This window comes from Sipha flava, unplaced genomic scaffold (genome assembly GCF_003268045.1).
Source record: "Sipha flava isolate LNK unplaced genomic scaffold, YSA_version1 77_pilon_pilon, whole genome shotgun sequence".
NCBI lineage: Eukaryota > Metazoa > Arthropoda > Insecta > Hemiptera > Aphididae > Sipha > Sipha flava.
The window spans coordinates 190420-210708 of NW_020273617.1; the positions used below are offsets into that span (position 1 = coordinate 190420).

The following is a 20289-nucleotide window of genomic DNA, read 5'->3' on the forward strand; positions in this document are numbered from 1 at the left end:
CCGTTGTAAGATTAGTGACAGAGATGCAGTTCACATAATCTATCTATAAGTATCTATTATATTAGAATTATATTCTGTAGAAGATACTGGTAAACAGTCAATTTCACTAGTACTTGGAACTTCGTCGGAAAAATCGGTATAATAAACGGCTTAATAATTTGTCAATTTTTGTTATATAAGAGGGTGAATTAAAAATCGATCGGAAACCAAGACATGTTTGCAATCAGTAATTTTTCAAAAACTCATTAAAATCATTTGAAAATAATCAGAGAAATGTCCGTGAGCAGGGTCACTTGAACGGAACACACAAAAAAAAAAAAAAAAAATGGTTAAAGAACATTATTGTTCGTAAACCAAAATACATTTGAACAAAACCAATTATTCAATAAAATGTATGAGTCCTTCTCACATGAAATAACATTATAAATTATTTATTTTACTCAATTCTATTACGAATAACTTTATAACCTATTACGTTCTTTAAACAATTGCACAAAGAATGTTATAAACTAATACGTTCTTCGAACTGTTAACACAGAGAACATTACAAACAAATCGTTCTTTGAACTTTAAAAATAACGTAATAAATCAAAACTATCTTCTGACCACCATATTAGATTCAAAATAATTTGAAAATAATAAGTATCTTTGTATATAAAAAAAAAAAAAAAAATACTAAATCTTAAATTACATCTAATAATTGTATATTATAGCGTTTTTAAGAACTATCTTTACTAATAAGTAAGGAGGTAGGGACTAAGGATGTATATCAACAACATCATGTGACTTCTAAAGAAGATTTAGCCAATATAATAATTTTTCTTGTCGTTTAAAAAAAAATATTTGATCGTTACATGTAATACAAACATTTCTATTATTATATGTCAATTAAATGTAATTATGATTTTAAAATAAATTAAGAAATTATTGTGATATAGGTAATTAATAACTTTTTTTGAATTTGATCATTATTGGACTTTTGTAAATAGAAAAATTTTTTTCGACTATTTTAATTTTGTTCAGTTTTTGATAAAATATATTTTGTAATAAAGATATATGTATATGCTCGTATTTATTAGTTTATCAATTTAGTAGATTACACACTAAACGTGCAACTTTGTGCGAAAAAACGTCGAGATATATCGAAGAAATACTATCAAATACCCTAATATTCAGAAATTTATAGATAAATTCTGATAAATGCTCTAAAAATTACATTAAATTAATCAGTATGATTTGAAACACATATTCTGCTAACGGATTTACGTGTTGAGACATTTGAAAAAAAAGATGCACTTGCATCAAAATCCAAGCCCTAGTTATTACCTATATAATAATTATTGGATAATAATCAAACAACATAATAAAAAAATTAATTAAAATGTATTTCTGTTCATTGTAAGTTATACCCGACGCATAATACTGATTGCTAATATAATGCAAAGCATTCTAAATGTAATATAAAATGTCCATAATTATGCGATAAGTATGACATTGACCACGGAAACCGAAAATCTGTTGATCCGAAAATATTATTACTCAAAAGCTATTGTTTTCCACCGATTTTTTTTCTCCATTGTTTTTAAAATTAATCTCCGAATTTAAGAGATATAAAAATAAATTAAACCTAGGGTTAGCTAAATTGTACTCGGCCTTGAATTTCATCCTTTTTCAAATATAATACGTAAGAACCATTAGTATGTTATTTAATTGAAATTTACTGGTTATGTTTTATTATTCTTGGGAATATCATTTGAGAACTAATAACTTTTGGACGGTTTTATTTTTGATGAACTCCCAAGGAAAACCTAAACATTTTTAATGTTCTTTTAGTAAAACGTTCGGTGAACCATCGAGCCCATAAAACGTATTATACCTTTAACCGTTCGTTGAACAAAGCTGAACGTTTATAGCGAATCAAGTTCGAAAACGTAACCGAACACACCGCGGTTACGGGTTAAGTGACAATTGTTCGACCGCGTTCAATAAAATTTTGACTATTCGAATCGTTTTCGTCGAATTCCGCCAGCGATGCGTTTCGGCTGCAGTGACAGTCATTGCACGATGGTAAAACACGTGCGCTGCAAATGTTTTTTTCTGTTTTCTTCATGAATGGAGTTTTCGATTTCGAAGCGAATGAAAACGAAACAAAAAAAAAAAAAATCGTACTCGACACCGTGCGATAATAATATTCATCGTAAACTTGGTACGTGCCGCGGGACGTGGTGCGCGTGCGCAAAGCGATTACTGCGGAGCGCGATGGTTGTAGCGGCGTAACCCGATGGCAATGTCGAATGACATTGCTCGCATTTAAATTTTAAACCATCCAAATTATAGGGAGTCACTTGAAATATATTATGCGACAAAGCGCATATATAAAATAATACTCTCCGATTCTGGTTTTCTTCACGTTTTTTTCTTTCACGTCTTCCAGTTGAATAATGAGTTTTACGCTTACTATCGGTGCTACCATTTATTTCTTTAGGTAGGTTTTTTGAATATTCATATTATTACTAAAAACTGAAACGCTGTAATGTCCTGTGTCACCATGGCCAGAAAAAAATAAATTACACATTATTGCACCCAACTAAAATCTACAAATGCACTAGGATCAGTAGATCTATACACACGAAACGTATGACTTGGATAAAGTCGACTAATGTATTCAAGTACGACGTGACCAGCGTACTCGCCATCTATGCTCATCAAATGTTCGTAATCATTATAATTACAGTAAAACATCGATAAAACGGAACTTCGGTAAGACGGGAACCCCGGTATTATGGAATATTTTTTTGGTCCCGTTTCAAATTACACATAACTAACTAACCCCGTTAACACAGAAAAATTTCATGGTCCCAAGCGATTCCGTCTTATCGAGGTTTTACTGTATAAATTAGGTAATCTATACGAAAGATCACTTATAACAAATTATACATATCACAATTATTTATCACCAAGTTAACAACTCTTAATCGAACATTTCAACGTTCTTCTTGCGTGCCGAATATTAAATATGACACGAAACGAAATAAACAATTTCTATCGTCTACTATGGGAATTAATTGATATTCCATTTCAAACAGAAGCGAAACAATGTATATAGTAAAATTTGTAATATGTTCTATGCTGTACGTGAAAAGACAATGCGTAAATTGAAAATAGTATTTTTCTTGTTGTTTTTTTCGACGACGGTTCAGACGACGAAACGACGACGATAACGAAACGGTGCACAATGCAAAATATAATAAATGCACATCGCCGCCGACGACCTGCAGTACTGCAGCAGACGTAGGAATAATGGAGGTTATACAGGCGGCAGACAAACATTATTGGTAGTGAATTAACGGAAGAGGTCCAAACAAAGTGTATGGTTAGTCTATCCAAACTTACCAAAACTCGATATTGAATTGAACTTGAAACTTGAACTATTAGATGCGATGGTTCTGAACTAACTGAACGTTCACTTAGGAATTCAGTTATCCTGCATAGATATATTAATTAGATATAAATAATAAATAATAATAATAATAATAGTAATAACTATAACCAAAACATCTGTCTTAAACGGTACGTGCGCGGAACGTGGTACGCGAGACGTTGTGCGCGTGCGCAAAGCGAGTACTGCGGAGCGCGATGGTTGTAAGAGCGTAATCCTACCGTGCACCGTGTCCACTTAGGATCGCGAGAGAAGTTACATCTTTAACATTACGGTCTATTAAAATAAACAGCTTTAATAATGACCGACTGTTATTAATTCATTAAAATCATGTTTATTATTTTTTTTGTTTGTGAGAAAAATTAAGTAGTTATTACATTATTTCTGTTTTTTTTTTTTCAAAATAATTTTATTATTATAACTGCAGATAACACCTACAACTTAATATATATTATATTACATAAAGACTTTTGTCTCGTAAATTCGTAAACAAAATACAGGTGTTATTAAGTAAAAAAAAAAAAAAATATGTAATTTTCCGTTTTCACCGTTTATTCGTTTAAACATTGAAAATCATAACAAAAACTTCATAGAATTTGCAACGTAATTCATTAAGGACTAAACAAAATAGCTCCGATGAACTTGAAATAATCATTGAAATGGCATCAATATACCATACAATTAATCATCACCAAAGATATTTAAGTATGGACCGTGGAATAAAATTAAATACTTCTCTATATGGTGATTCTGTTATGGCAAAAAAAGTTCACTGTGAACGTATTAAAGCAGGAGTAATAGTCAAAAACATTTTAAGTCCTAACTCAATTGAACTAGCTACTGAAGGTTTGAAAATAGTGAAGACTTTTCAAAATTGTAGTTATTTTTCAATTTCTATTGATGCGTCTAATAAGGGTTCTCAAAAAATGTACCCTATTTTTGTTCAGTATTTTCACATTAAAAAAGGAATCCAAAATAAACTGATGGATTTTTATGAAGATCCAGATGAGTCATAGTTAAAAATTTTGGTAAATATTTAATAATGTATGCAACAATTTAAATTTAAATCCTGAATTGTTATCTGGATTTTCTGCAAACAATGTATGAATAAATTACGGCATTCCTAATTTGGTATATTAAAAACTTATTGAAACTAAAATAATAAAAGTAAATTGTAATTGTCACGTAATTCACATCGCTGCTAGAATTCTAATGAAAATATTAACATATGATGTTGTAAGTTTATGCCGAATTTTCAAATAGTGCTAAGCGCGTAAAAGATTAACAATTTTTTTTTTTTTTTTTTGAAGAATTTGAATTTGAGTACAGAAAAGTTTTTCTATATGGACTAATTAGATTATTAAGTTTATTTAAAGTTGTTGATAGATTGATCATGTCTTGGCATTTGGCATGTTGTTTCATCTTATTTTAAATGCCGAGGAGCAGAGTTGGGCAAAAACAAATCAAAATAAAAGCATGAATAACTAATTTATTTATGAATAAAGAATAATTTTTTATTCTGAATAATTGTGGTGTACTGAATAAAGAATAAAATTATTCTGAATAGTTTTATTCGTGAATAAAACAATTATTCAAAATAAATTTATTCGTGAATGATATTAATTATTTTTTTTTAACTTGTGTATTATACTAATCGCAATCATATGGGCGTAAATTATGCTCTATCAAGACCTACATTTTTGTAACTAAACAGGTTACTAGCAGAAAACTATTATAGAAATTTTATTACTTTTGGCCCTTTTTACATTAATCTTTGTAGATATATCGGTAAATTACCAAACAAATTTTTACGTACATTTCACATAATTTAACACTTTAATAATAATTAACGATTAAATAATAATTCAAGTAATAACGATAATAATAACCTATATGTATCAAGAATAATAACATTTTTATATATATCATATATATATTATTTAGTCTAAACTAGCTGAATTACCCGTTGCTGCCGGGTTACGGTAAAAAATAATCAAATAGTTGAATAACTACTGTACTGCAGTAGACGTAATAGTGTGGGGTTATACCGACGTCGTCAACGAATGTCGCTATGTAACAATATGGTAAACTTAATTCTTTTAATAACTATTTAAGTAATTCATTTTTTGGACTTTTATTTTTTGATGACTCATCTGCACACTGAGTACTTGCGTTAGAAAAGGAAATCATGAAAATCGGTCCAGTAGAACTTCAGGTATAACTGTCATAAGAAATCGCCTCACGTTTTAATAATATATAAAGATAATAAGTCTATTATTATTATACATCGTTATTTAGGATTTAAATTTATTATTTATATGATTATGGGGAATAACGAATAATAATACAAATTAAAATATTGAATACAAATAAAAATCAATAATAAAATTAAGAATAAATCAATGAAGAATAATTTTTTATTCAAATAATCAATCGAATAATATTTTATTCTCGACTATTACTCCGGGCTGAACTCTTTTCGCCCAAAAATGACCTTCCTCTTTTTGCCCACCTCCTCTTTTCGACCAAAAATGAAAAAAACAGTTTACTCTTTTCACCCAAAAATAATTGTATTATTTTAGCCCATAGTTTCACGTTTTATATTTTGGAAACCACTTTCTCAAAATTAATAATTTTTAAAAAATCTTATTTGATACTCGATAAAATCACACTTTTGATTGTTATTAATTTAGTCAGTCGAGAAAAGTGTATAAAGGTGCCGACTCTTCTATCGAAATATATAGTTTAAAACACTTTAATAAAACTTTATAATTACTTAAAAGTTATAATTAATATGAATATTTGTATTATTTTACAACAACAAAACAAACTATTTATTTAAGTAGTAACCTGATCAAATTACTTATTAGTTATGTTACATCGATAACACTATTTTAAATACTTATTTTTAACACTTATTAAATTATATATTTTTTCTATTTTTTTATTTGATTATTATATGATTTTTTTAAAAATTATTAATTTTGAGACAGTGGTTTCCAAAATGTAAAACGTGAAACCATGGGCGAAAAGAGGAAACTGTTTTTTCATTTTTGGTCGAAAAGAGGACGTGGGCAAAAAAGAGGAAGGTCATTTTTGGGCGAAAGGAGTACCGCCCTATTGCCCAACTCTGCCGAGGAGAAGATGCGTGACATGAAGTTATATGGAAGTTCGTGAAAAATATTGACAAGACAGAAATGACTGATTTGCCCCGTAAAGTTAGTTTATCAGAATGCTTCTTGTAATTTATTCACCGCTACATAAATATACTTAAGTAAGCCAATATTAATAATCGAAACAAATTCAGGTTAGTAATTTCTGTTGACTTACATAATGTAATGATAGGTCTAAAAGATAAAATTAAGAATCGCATGAATGATTAATTTTATAGTGCAAAATGCATGAAAAGTATTTCATCACTTCAACCAAACGAGCAAGAATGTTCAAAAAAGAAGCTAATGAAGTGTAGAAAAAAAACTATTGATTATTTAAAAAAATAATACGATTTCAACGATTCTATTTTTAAGATGTTTTCGAACTTTAATTTAAAAAATAAAATAATTGACGATGCAATAAAATTTGTGAACCTATTAGGTTTAAATGATATTGAAGAAGACCGCCCTTACGACGAAATAAAAAATGTGCAGAGAGTGTGGGCTGAGCTTTCAAAAATGAACGTATCTTCAGATTTAATGCAGGTAGAGCTGCTAAAAAAATATGATTTCACTGAACTTCCAAAAACTGTTGGAAAAATATTTTAATTTTTCGTTGACGGGACATTTGTGGTCAGACGAAAGAAATCGTCTATCACTGGAAATGGTGAAATCAGAATTATGTGTCAAATTAAACTATAATATGAACTGGTAAGAATTGTCGCAATTTTTAAAAATCCTGAACAAGAAAAATTATCGAAATGTGCAACAAAAAAAATGTAAAGTACAATTTTAAACTAAAATAAATATATTTTGTACTTTTCAATATCCAATAAATTAATTTAATAATTTTTTTTTCAAATCGTATTACTTTTTATCGATTATATTTTAATTTTTTTCAGTTAAACGTACGAAAGGTATATATCAGAGATGGGCAATTGGCGGCCTGCAAGCCTTTTTTTTTTTTTTATCTGGCCCGTGCTATATTTTAAAATTACATCATACAATTTTCAAGTTTATCGTTTATACTCTAACTTATCAATGTAATAATTGTTAAACATCGTTAAGTGTCTAAATGTCATATGTATGTATAGCTTTCAACCATAGCTGTTAATACCGAACTATTTAACTATATCAGTTTCTTCTTATCATTCGTATCGTGCTGTCATGAGTGTTGAATTTATCATTTTCGTGTATACAAATGCTAATTAAAATTCATATTTTGAACAACCTTTTTTTTTTCTATGCACTGGCCCGCTAGATTTTAATCTTCTACAAATTGGCCCTCTAGTAAATTTGAGTTGCCCATCCCTGTTATACATAGTATCAGAGCTTGCGCTAATGGGTAGTTCTAAATTAAACTGAGCATTTCAATTTGGTCAGTACCAAAAACCGTGAATTTCCTGTATTATTGAAATATGTAATATTGTTACAAATTTAATTACTAATAATTAATTAAATTTACTAATCCAATTACCTGTGTATTTTATTTAATATTTTTTGTTGAAAAAAAAAATAATATTTTAACACGTTCAACGCCGGTGACGACGCGTAGTCGTCATATCACAATTATTTTTGTATGATATATAAAATCGTCTGTTGATGGCGAACGATTATTAAATTTAGCACGGCCGTTCAGTATAAGTATTAGAACAACAACAAACAGCTGGTTTCGGTATCCCGGCATTTTTATGCTTATGAAACGTATTATCAATTTGATATGGTATAACTGATAGACAATTGTTATTTTTCTATGAAATAAATCATAATTTTCTAATGTTTTTATTTATTCAATTGTTTTATATAAATCATTATTATTAATATAATATGAAACCTGAAATTGGTCCAACTACGAGTGTTTACACTCGAAAATCTATGAAAACAAATATTTTGACTGATAGCGAGTTACTCTATATTTTAGAAAATGGTATGTTTGTCATCCGACGAAGATTTTGGTTTAAATTCTGATGATGATAATTTTGATACTGAATTTAATCCGTTATTATTATTAACAAATCGTAATAAATAAAGTAATATATAAAGTGTTTACACGCGTAGTCAATATATAGTTCGGTAAAGAGTGGTCGTTAAGCGAATTTAGCGAGCGACAAGTTTATTTGATCTGCACGTACAAAAATATTAAAATGTTGGACAGTTCTAAAATGTTCTTAGCGTAAGCTGTGCATGGTATAATTTGATTTGTCCGTGTTTTTCGGTGTTCGCTTATCAGCCCAATTTCATCCCCGGGTCTGCTATCTCTCAAAGGTGGACAACCCTAATTGTTATTATTATCGTCATCGTGTCGCCGGCGACACGCGGTGGCGCTACAGCCGCGGACGACAAACGACTGCGGATCCGTTTGGCGGAGAGGAAAAAATAAATAATCGGCCTAATCTTTTAATAGACGCGAGTGGACGGGCGGGAGGAAGGGATACGACAATGCGCGGCGATCCGACCACGCGGCGTTTCCTGGACGGCCTATCCGTCGCCGAGCCCGTTCCACCCAGTTGCGGATGAAAAATGACCGTACGCCGTGCTCGCGCGGTACACGCTGTTGTATACCTATCTTTCGATGGTACACAAAAAGATCGATGAACAATTAAATACACTATTTTGGATAACTTTATTAAACATAAAACAAACACACAAATTTACGGGTCTCTATCAATCGCTTACGATACATCCGTCTCTCAGTCGAAACCCGCACTGTCAACCCTGCTGTGTTGCTTACGTCCTCAAATATTATTTTACAAGTTGCTGCCTCAGCTCATTTGCTTCGTTGGCCTAATATTACGCAATTTGAACATTTAGCTAAAAGAAGTTATATTTTGTCTATTTTTTATTAGTGGCACATGTCACATACAACAACGCGCACGTAGTTTCCGACGGTTCTCGTCGACGGAACCGATTACCGTACCCGCAGGGATGTCGGCATGTCTAGCCGATCGCGGGGCACCGAAACACGTAATATTCGGCCGCTAAACCGCGACGAGCATCCAGTCGTACGGAGACCGTTCTACGGAAGTATCGAAGTGCGCGGAAGTGCGACGACGGCGAGACGACAACTCCGACGTAATGGTTTTCGGGACGAGCGCCTCGGTGTTCGTCGGCCGGTTGTGTGTGACGCGGTCGAAAACACAGTCCGTTGCGGCTACATAATCCGAACTATCGTTTGAAAACGATCCGGCCTGTGTGTGGGGTGGTCCGACGTCGGGATCGAAACGACGAGTTGCAACTCGGTACCGTTGCAAGTGTTCGTAGAAAACCATAACATTGGAATAAATCTACTAAGTATATTGTCTGCCCGCCGAAATTCAGCTACTCAATTTTATTTACTTACGATCAGAGTTCTGGGTCTCAGTGTTGAAACGTAGGTAGGCACCTTGAAGGGCCACTACGGATTGCGCGCCAAAGAACCCGTACACACGATTAATGTGTTGCGTTTGGAATCGAAAGGAATATCGCAACAGTATTTTACATGACCACCAAACGTATCAATATAATACGATTATCGTTGAGGCCGAGTTCAGTGACGCATTCGAAAATCAATTAAGGGACGAGAGTCGTGAATAGAAATCAAGGGGAACACGAACGACAAAGAACGACGGAGAACTGTTGCAAACCGATATTAAGATCGAACGCGTTAAAAAAAAAAAAAAAAAAAAAAACCTATCATCATGTCATTTGGTGTACGGTTTAGAAAATAAGTCACTGCAGTCGAATATCGGTTAAATATTTCGCGACGATTCAAACGTTTATAGTACAGCTTTCACTACGAACATTGAACAGTCGATGGACTTTCAGCAAGTTCGTGGGAAAAGGTAGGCGAGGAAAGACGATTCGCGAGAGCCGTGCGCACGGGAGACCGAGAAAAGAAAAAAAAAAAAAAAAAACGAACACTGCTGAAGGGGTCGACGTCTGCGCGATGGTCATGCGGACCATGAATCTGTCGTCCGAAACAATGACGCACTCGGCCGTTTGATGATTTACATTCGGTTTGGCACGAGTTCACCGGGGTGGAAGGGACGCGGAGGAGCGAGGGAGGGCAGTTACGGGAAGACGAAACGGTTTTTCGTCGAAACAAAATCTGGAACACACGTCTCGTCGGCCTGACCTCGTTTCCGTCGTTCTTCTCCCGGCACCCGCCACGCATCCAGGGGCGGAACTGGGGGTTTGGAGACTGGGATTCATACATGGGCGTAACATTTTTAGAGAGTGTAATTTTTGTAATTATTAACAACTAATTTGATATTTTTAACTTTGTTAGATGCTGTTATTACGTTTAAATTTCAATGAGTACGACTGTTTATTGACCGCCAACTGAAGTATTACCTCTCGGCGTTTACACACGCGGCAGGACCGTAGCCGATTAAAAAAAAAAAAATAAAGATAAAAGGGACGCGTATGCGCACGCATTGTGCACGCACGTATAACCGTATAGCCCGGCTCAAACGTTTCGTCACACTTTTCCGTCCCTTGCATATAAAGATTACATCGAGAATTTTTTTTTTTTTGACACAAGTTATACTAAAACAGACTTAATTCTGAGTTCATTATATTTATTCGTGTAAATTTAACAATTCATTAGATTTCTAGACCGCTACTAATTTAAATAAAACGAAACAACGTATAGAATCTTATTTTTATCATACATAATTTGATGTGAGCAGGTACTAGAAATTGTAATATTTTTATTTATTTTTTTTTGAATACATGTATCGATACGTGTACGAAACACGTGTTGTCAAAAGTTATTCTATACGTTCGATCGTGATGGTAAATGTCGTCGCGCGAGCGCCAACTGCGCTGCGAGTGGGTCGGAGAAACGCCTACGCCGTAACGTCGTGGACGTATGCACATGCATCGTTACGAATTGTTTTATTACATTATATTAGACGATTTACGCGTATCTCCGCGTGGAGAATAATCCACATTCAAGTATTTAAGCGCGCAATGCAACCCCGTCATTTCGCGTACTACGTGCTCAATAGTGGTGACAAGCCCCCGAGATATTGGGACGGATGGGAACCCTATTCATGGTACATAGTATTATTATAATCGTAATTGCGTGATCCTGAGATATATTTTTTACATTTTTTGATAGTTGATAACGATTTTATAAATCGAAACAAAGCCAGTTTAAAAATGTATTAAGGAATCGAGAAATTAATTCAATAAAATAGTATTCAGTAGAGGGGGAAAAAAGTATTTAAAATACCGTTCAGATGCTTCAAGGATAAAAGTATTCAAAAAATTATTCGATACGCAGAAGATTATTTGAATACTTTTTTTCAAATACTTTTTACTCAAATGTTCAACAACACTGGCTGTAGTATCCAAGACCACGTAAGAACTCACCGTGCCTTGTGTGCAGCGTTGTGCTAGCAGACGGTGAATCGGGTGTGGGTGAGTTGCGGCCCGACTTGTCGTTTCCGGTGTTGGAGACCGGTGAGTGGCGGCCCGATAATATTTTAGCCGTAGGTTAGTTGCGGCCCGAATAATTATCATTACCATGTACTTATTGGCTAGTAACTAATATGTACGATGCGATGTTGGCTATACATTTAGTGATAAACGAATAACGGTTAACGAATTGTTCGATACGTATGGCAAGTTATACCTTTTACATAATATAATAAAGATAATATAGATCGTTTTATTGAATTATCTGCCATATGAATTTCATTAACTACGATAATCGGATAATTTCAAATGGCAAAATGAAAATCGTATTTAGTCCGAAATCAATCTTTGTTCGTACAAGTATTGTATAATAGTTTGTATAATATATTAAACGTATTTGAATATTTCGTCATGGAATTTGTATACAGTGAAAAATCGAAGCCACTCATTATGATGTTTATATAGATGTACTATGTATAGTATATATTATATATGTAGTATATATATATATATATATATATATATATATTATTGTATGGGCCGCAACTCGTACGTACCTCTCACAAACCCGGGCCGTAACTCGTACGTTATTTAGGGTTTGGGCCGCAACTCACCAACACCGGGTGAATCATGCGTTTTTATTGGATTCGCGAATCATTCATACGCAACCGATCGGACGCGTTCAAAACGATTGGACTTGAACTGCTGCTTGTTACGAAATTAAATCCAACGATTCGCGTATCGCTGCGTCCAATCCCCGTGTTCAGGGCCGTAGAAAGGGGGGGGGCTAGAGGTGCCTACGCCCCGGGTGCAATTCCTGGGAGGGAGCAAAAATGAAAATTTTGCAATTCAATTGTTACTTGTAAGTTATAACTTATCGTTTATAATTAAGTAAATGTAATATTATGTATTTATGTATGATACGAGACCGTTGAGACGAGACATGTTTGTGACTCACGCGACCGTTGTTGATAACGATTCCTTGTTATTATTACAAATAATTATATTGCCGTCGTTGTACGAGTGAATGATCGACGACAACGAGCACACGCATTTATGTTTCGAAAAAAGTTTTCGTACTTTCCAAACAAACAACCCTAAATACGCAAATGTATGAATTCCAATTTTATGATATTAATAATCAATTGTTTATTGATATTAGTGCGCATAACGTAACCAAACGTTATGCTAATCGTTTGGTTTGTTGCACTTGAACGGAAACCGATTGTAAATACTAGTTTCAACAACCATAATAACAAATACTATTATAATGATAATAATAATATGGATTGAGCATGAATGAACATTCAAGTATCGTGCGTTCGGGCTTATATAATCAAATTCTTCTCCGACCTCTTGTCCAACCGTTGTACTCTTTTTTTTTTATTTATCCACCCATATTACCAGACTTTTATTCATTGATATCGAACATTCGAAATATTTAAAAAACGTATACGCATAGAGTTTATCTACTTAATATTTATATTTCATCGTACAGACCAATTATATATTGTAGTATCTAATAAATTACAAAAATCATCGAATAAATTGTAGAATCCAACGTCAGAAAACGTAAACATAATATTTGGCGAATAAAAAAAAAAAAAAAAAGGTTAGGTTCTATAAAAGAGCTTTTGATTTTATTAATCAAAAAAGTGCATTTGAGAGTAATAATTTACCGACATCCCGGTTTTTGAATAATATTTTAATATTGAACAGTTATCGATTCAAACGGCAAATCCGATTGGAAGACAACTGTACCAATTTAATTAAAATGTTAAAATATTTAAATCAACTGTTTATACGATCGCATATTTTGAGAACATTACACTCGTAACAGTTTTTTGTTTTTCGCGACAAAGTGCGTTGAATCTAAAATAAATGCACTACAGCTCGAAGGACTAATTTTTGTCCATTAACCCTCGAATATTATTTATTTTTTATATTTTTTTTTTCGGTCCGTAATGTACTTTGACTGTATAGTATGCGCCACATTGCATAATTACAATTTATTCTTGGACTCAGTAACTGCACATTTTGGCATTTCAAATAGATAAAGTACAAAGACACCTGCAACACGATACGGCAAATAGTTAAATTTGGAATAGACTATTACGAATATATAATTCATATACGTATATATGGTTCTTTGAAAAGTGTTGAGTTTACAATTTGTTTAAAATTATTTTGATATACCTGATTTTTTAACCTCGACCTTAACCTTTTTCATAAAAAAACAAAAATAAAACACTGTTGTGCCAAACTGTTCTTGGGTCCGTTGGTTAAAATTAATATACGTTTAATACAGTTTTGCCAAATCTTCAAACACGAGCTCTACAGGCGTAAAGTTTCTATTTTTTACTCGGTCCCTCGTTCACCGCGTAGTCATGTTATACATCAATATCGTGCACATAATATTGATTTGATATCAGTCACTGTTTATCACTGCGTTTTATTTCGACGTGCATTACAGATGTTCACACGGTAAGTAAACGACTTTTTAATTGTTTATGTTGTATGTTAATAAGGGTTTGCACTACACCTCAGCTTATTGGTGTTTTTTTTAGTTTAGTTTTTAATTTTAGTTTTTACGTACTGAAATCTTAACCACTTTCATTTTTATTAATGTATGTAATGTTTATTACCTTGTATAGGAGGTAAAAGATATTTTCTTGTTATCAAACCGTGGTTGGACCAGGTCCACCAGCTCTGTAAACTTATGATTGCGTTATCATGGGTATGACTGGTTGAATAGAATAGAGGGTCGTCTTTAAAAAGGGTTATCTTGCTGTTTGGATCATGAAGCATATCATTGGTATAAATATTTACAAAATAAGTGAGCCTTTAGAGCCTTGAGAGACCCTTGCTTTTACTCTTGCTGATGGTGGACCTCACGTCGTTTGATTTAATTTGGAACTTGCGTTCCGATGGAAAAGATTTTATACAGATCGTTATCAGGGCTTGTTCTTGTATAGTACTGGGTTCTGGCCTTTCAAGTTGGCATTTTTCCAGCACTTTTCCAGTAGCCTCTTTGATTACATAACAGTGCATTAAATAATAATACATTGTTTTGCGGACAGTTCTATTTGTTTATTGATGAGCTTAAACGTACGCATATCAGTTTGTTTTTAAGATATATTTATAATAATTCAGTTAGAGAAGATTTCATCATGTTTATCGATGCTTTTGATGAAGTTTCGGTTTTACTCGAGGAATCTGAAGATAACGAGGAAAATTGAGAAATTGGTGAAAAAAATGAATTTCAATAACCGGAAAAGTACTTGGTAAAATTATTAACAAACAAAATAAATAGTATTAGTTTTGATTTTTAAAAAATTTGTGAGTATTAGAACTGATGAATGTAGCATGTAGCGTTATGGTATCAGAACTGAGCGAAGCTGTTAGTGAAATCCTTAAAGTAGCACCTAATGCCCGCGAATGCCCTTGTTATAATCACTAAATAATTTTATATCACAAACTTCACGCGTCAAAAGTATCAGACATTTTATTGGAATTATTATAATGATACAGTTTTTTTTTAATTATTAAAGAAATCGTATCATTTTTTTCTGCATCATTCAAAAGAACAGTTGTTTTAAGAATATATGTTGGTCATCAGTCGATTAGCTTATGTGAATCGAAATGGGTCGAATAAAGTGAAGGAGTAATGAATTTTATGCAAGATATGCATACAATTATTGATGTATTCTAAGAAATTACATCATGGAAAGTTATGAAGACTTCTGGAAAAGTTAAATCTCTAGCAGTATTAAACAGTATAAGACAGTGATACTATTATTTTATTTTGTAGTTTTTACTTATGCTTAACTACACTCTACCACGAAGTAAAAGAAAATTCTAAGGAATTGTTTAAGACAAACGAATCGTTCAAATTATTCAGCCTTATTTTTTACAGAAGAATATAACTAACTATTTATTTGAATTTTATTATTTGATAATGTCATTAATGATCTAAAAACATGTTTTACAGAATAAAACACTCAAATGCTTCAATATTTCACGTATATTTTTTTGCAAGCTAATAAATGAAAATACAACTTCATATACATTAAATAAATCAAACATTATACCTATTTTTTTTATTAAATAAACAAGGAATATTTACAATACGAGTATGTAGAATTTAAAAAATAAGTAAATTAAGTAATTAAAGAACAATATTTACATGACATAAATAATTTTAAAGAGGGAGGTTGTCCAGTGACAGGGCCCTCAAGAGTTGAATATTAAATATTCAAAAGACAAACTTAAGCTCTATCAAAATATTTTTTTTTTGTGTATACACATACTACTATACTGTAGTAAACTACATGTACTATATACATATAATAGAATTATTAAATAATATAAAATGTGCTTCCCCCCTTAATAATTACTCTGGATCCGCACTTGAGTTGTGTCTCGTTTACTACTATCAAAGATCGCAAATTAATAAGACATTTTTCGTCACAACAACTCACGTCTTAACCTTTATTTTATTTATTTTTTATTTTTTTTTTCATTCGTAATTTATGTGTCATAATATGATAATCACGTTAAATTATTGCGCTTATCTCGAAAGCATTTCTCGTTTGCGCACAAGATATGAAGATTTTAAGTTGTTCAATTGTCACGCAGTCGGCCCCACCGATTAACATCTCTAATTTCTCCGCCTTCACAAAGGAGTTAACAAGGTTAACCTGGCCAAACGCATTTACCTGTTAGTCAGTCAACTACCTCATTTCTTATTGTACACGCCAAGAGCGCACTATTATGAACCATCTCGGGGATACTGGAGTTTGTTTTCATACGTATCAACCTAGCGTTTATCGCTCATTCAGAGTTCTAATAAGAAATCTCCACCATTTCACATTGTGAAATTTCTGATGCGTTGTCAGAAGAAGGACAATCCGTACAAAAGTTATTAATGTCAAAAATAAAAATAAACTCGGTCTGCCACTATTTTTTGTTGATTTAAATAGTCAGGATAACAATAATGACATTTTTAATATAATTTCGAAACATAACGCTGTAGTCAAAATTGAGAAACCCCATCATTTTCGTCGTGATCCACCATAGACTTATAATTGTCAAGGCTACAGCCATACTGATAATTACTGTCACCATGAATCAAAATGCGTCAAATACGGTGAAGTCCATTGCACTGAAGATTGCTCAAAAGACCGAAATACTCAAGCCAAAAAAAAAAAAAAAAAAATGGAAAGATTTTCCAATTCCTTTTATGATAATTAGCATTATTAATATTATTATTTTTAGAATTGTTCAAATTCTTTTAGTATAGTGATCATTGTATTTTATCAGTGAAATTGTCATTTTTCCCGTTAAAGAAACCCCAATTTTAATAAAAATTATTTATACAATATTTTTATTGTTCACTGGTCTCAACAATATTTGATAATTTATTTTTGTCAATTAAACTTTTGGCGAAAACAAAATTTAGAAAATTGAGATGTACTCGTAAATGAAAATAATTTATTTCCTCTCTTCTCGAGTACAATAAATATGATGCAGAGGCTAAAAGAAAGAAGTTTTGAAGTCTACTGTTATTCGAGTCAACGATAGTCATCGAAAATAATTTGAATATAAGTTATTCCTTCAACAATATCGTAGTTATAATGTCAGCTTTCAATTTAGAGATTAAGTATTTGTTGCGGACGAACTCGAGGTATTTCGTCCGTGTCACAAGACGCTGTACATTTAAGATACTTCTTAAAATTGGCCACTCGTAAGATGAAATCAACGTGAGAGCTTATGTCATTGTTTTTCAAACTGTTATTAACAATCGGTGAACAATGGAAGACGTCTTTCGTCGGGATTCATTTTTAATATATCGCACCCGGGTCAAGTCTAATGAAAGTATCAAATATCCATAATTTCGATTTTCGTCTCCGAAATCGTAGCTGACGGCAGTTTTTATTCTGTTTATAATTCACAACGGTATCAGTAATATATTAAAAATGCGCGATAAACAACACTGAACGTGTGACGGGAGCACTATAGTGGCCGTCACAGACCAATTAATTTAAATTTCTGTTGTCACGGACGTAATGCACTAGTAGAATTTATGCAAACCCTTCCCTCTACTACCGGTATAGCCGGACCGAGGACCGTATTTTGTACGCCAACGCACGAAATACTTTTATACTTCGCAGGAATCATCAGAAATTCATTGGTTCGTTGGGTAGGAAGAAGGGAGAGGAACTTATATAGGAATTATTTTAAGATGTGTTATTAGAGTACACTAGAAGCACTATAAAGTATATACCAGGGATGGGAAACTGGCTTATTTTTTTATCTGGCCCGTGCTACATTTTCAAATCCCGTTGATCGTAAAATGTAGATATTATATTCCTATCTAGCAATGAAATACAGCAGGGGCGTAATTATGACGGGACATGAAGGATAGATCCCCCCCTCCCGTGAACTGTATTTATATATTGTCTTATATCTGGAAATATTTCAAACACAAACTTGAAAATTATTACGAAACTAAGAAAAAATAAAATGCTTAGCTGTATTAGTATGGCTAATAAATATTTACTCGTTAAGAGATAAGCATGAGTTCAAAATAAATGATCTGTTCTACTTTAATTCTTATTTATCAATAAACACTGGGTGTCCGGCTACACACTGTATCTAATTACAGTACTATCAATATTTACATATCGTAGAACGAATGGTAACTACGAACGCGCTCCGACACATTGATTATCGCGACTTCATTATTTTATGTATTCACATGTAATACACTACACATCGTGCCATTCTCGACTCTCACATAGTCACACTACATAGTAATTGATTCAATTTTTATAAGCCAAAATAAAAATGGAACAAAAAAAAAAAAAAAAAAAAAATTACCACCTACTGAACGTACTCTGTTTGGGCCGGGTGCTACAAATAATATGCCGCACTCCCGGACACCGACTTGTGCGTGTCGCACACTACCGACCGATTTGTGGAATGTAAAATATGTATATTGGTGTATAGCTCAACTAGAATTGGTTGGGTTCAACGCGCAAATACTAGTGAGCTATGTGTTATAGTGGTGTGTAGGTGTATATACATGTTAGTGTGTGTATGCTTTTAACTAATGAAAAATAGGTAACTCAGATAAACGGTAAAGATATGATATAATAAACAATATAATTAATAAATTACGGCCCTTTTTGGCCCAACAATAATAATAAAAATAGTGGCGATTAGCGCACACAATATAAATAACTAAAGTAATACAATTGCCTATTGGCTCAACAAATATAAATAATATAAAAATAATGTACGGCCCTTCTGGCACAACAATATAGATAATATAAAAATAATGTACGGCCCTTATGACCAAAACAAATATAATAATAATAAAACTATGCGGCCCTTTTGACCTTACAACTAAATTATTGTAAACAATAAAAAATATAACAATAACTCACGGTTTGTGAAGCGTAGACTGACCAGCTGGTCTTCCTAAGCTATACAATAAAAAATGACAATAAAAATTGATACAAAAACATAAAAGGAGAACGAATATAATAAAAATACAATAATTTCGACATACACGCGGTCACTCAGACGTACGCTCAAAGACAAAGTTGCGGCGGCCGTGTTAAAATACGCGCACACGAGCTGGCGACGCAGATAACGCGCCGATAACCGATAAGGCGTTGGGATTTAATTAATTTAAATAATTCACACACAATAACAAAAATAAATAAACTATAATACAGATAATTGTGCGTGTGTCCGACCGCGGTGATATGTACGGTTCGTTGACTGTTTGTTACGGCGGCAACATACTCTATTGGATTTTTAAATAGAAAACTGGACATGACTTAAGTATAACAATTTTAAATTATTCAAAATACTAAACATTATTAGGCTCAGAATTAAATGTTTTAAAATCGTACAAAATATGAATGTATTTTGTACACTTATTAGTATGGGTGGTTGAGAAAAAAACAGCTACTTGTAAACAGTGGTGACTTTTTTAAATTTTTTCAAGGGGGGGAGTATTTTTACATTATCTTATAAACACGAATTATAAAACATCGTAATTTCAAGGAAAATAATATAAATACCTATATAGGCAATAGCTGTCACAAACATTCAAATCTATGGATATACTGTTAAAATAACTAGATTTATAAATAAGCGTATAAGCGTATATTCACACTTGAAATATAATATATCACAACTTAAACGCGTAACCTGGGAGAGGTCAAGATCCCCTGCACTCCCCCCCTCGTAAAACCACCACTGCTTGTAAATAATAACTAT

At 32.5% G+C, this 20289-nt stretch overlaps 1 long non-coding RNA gene across 1 annotated transcript in view; it reads right to left on the minus strand.

The window, feature by feature from the left end:
- The window catches only part of LOC112692885, a 33476-nt gene extending 13699 nt beyond the window's left edge, over positions 1–19777 (minus strand). The window contains exon 1 of the long non-coding RNA XR_003149441.1: positions 19446–19777. This is a non-coding gene — a long non-coding RNA (uncharacterized LOC112692885). The remainder of the gene's footprint in view (positions 1–19445) is intronic.
- Positions 19778–20289: the final 512 nt, after the last annotated feature.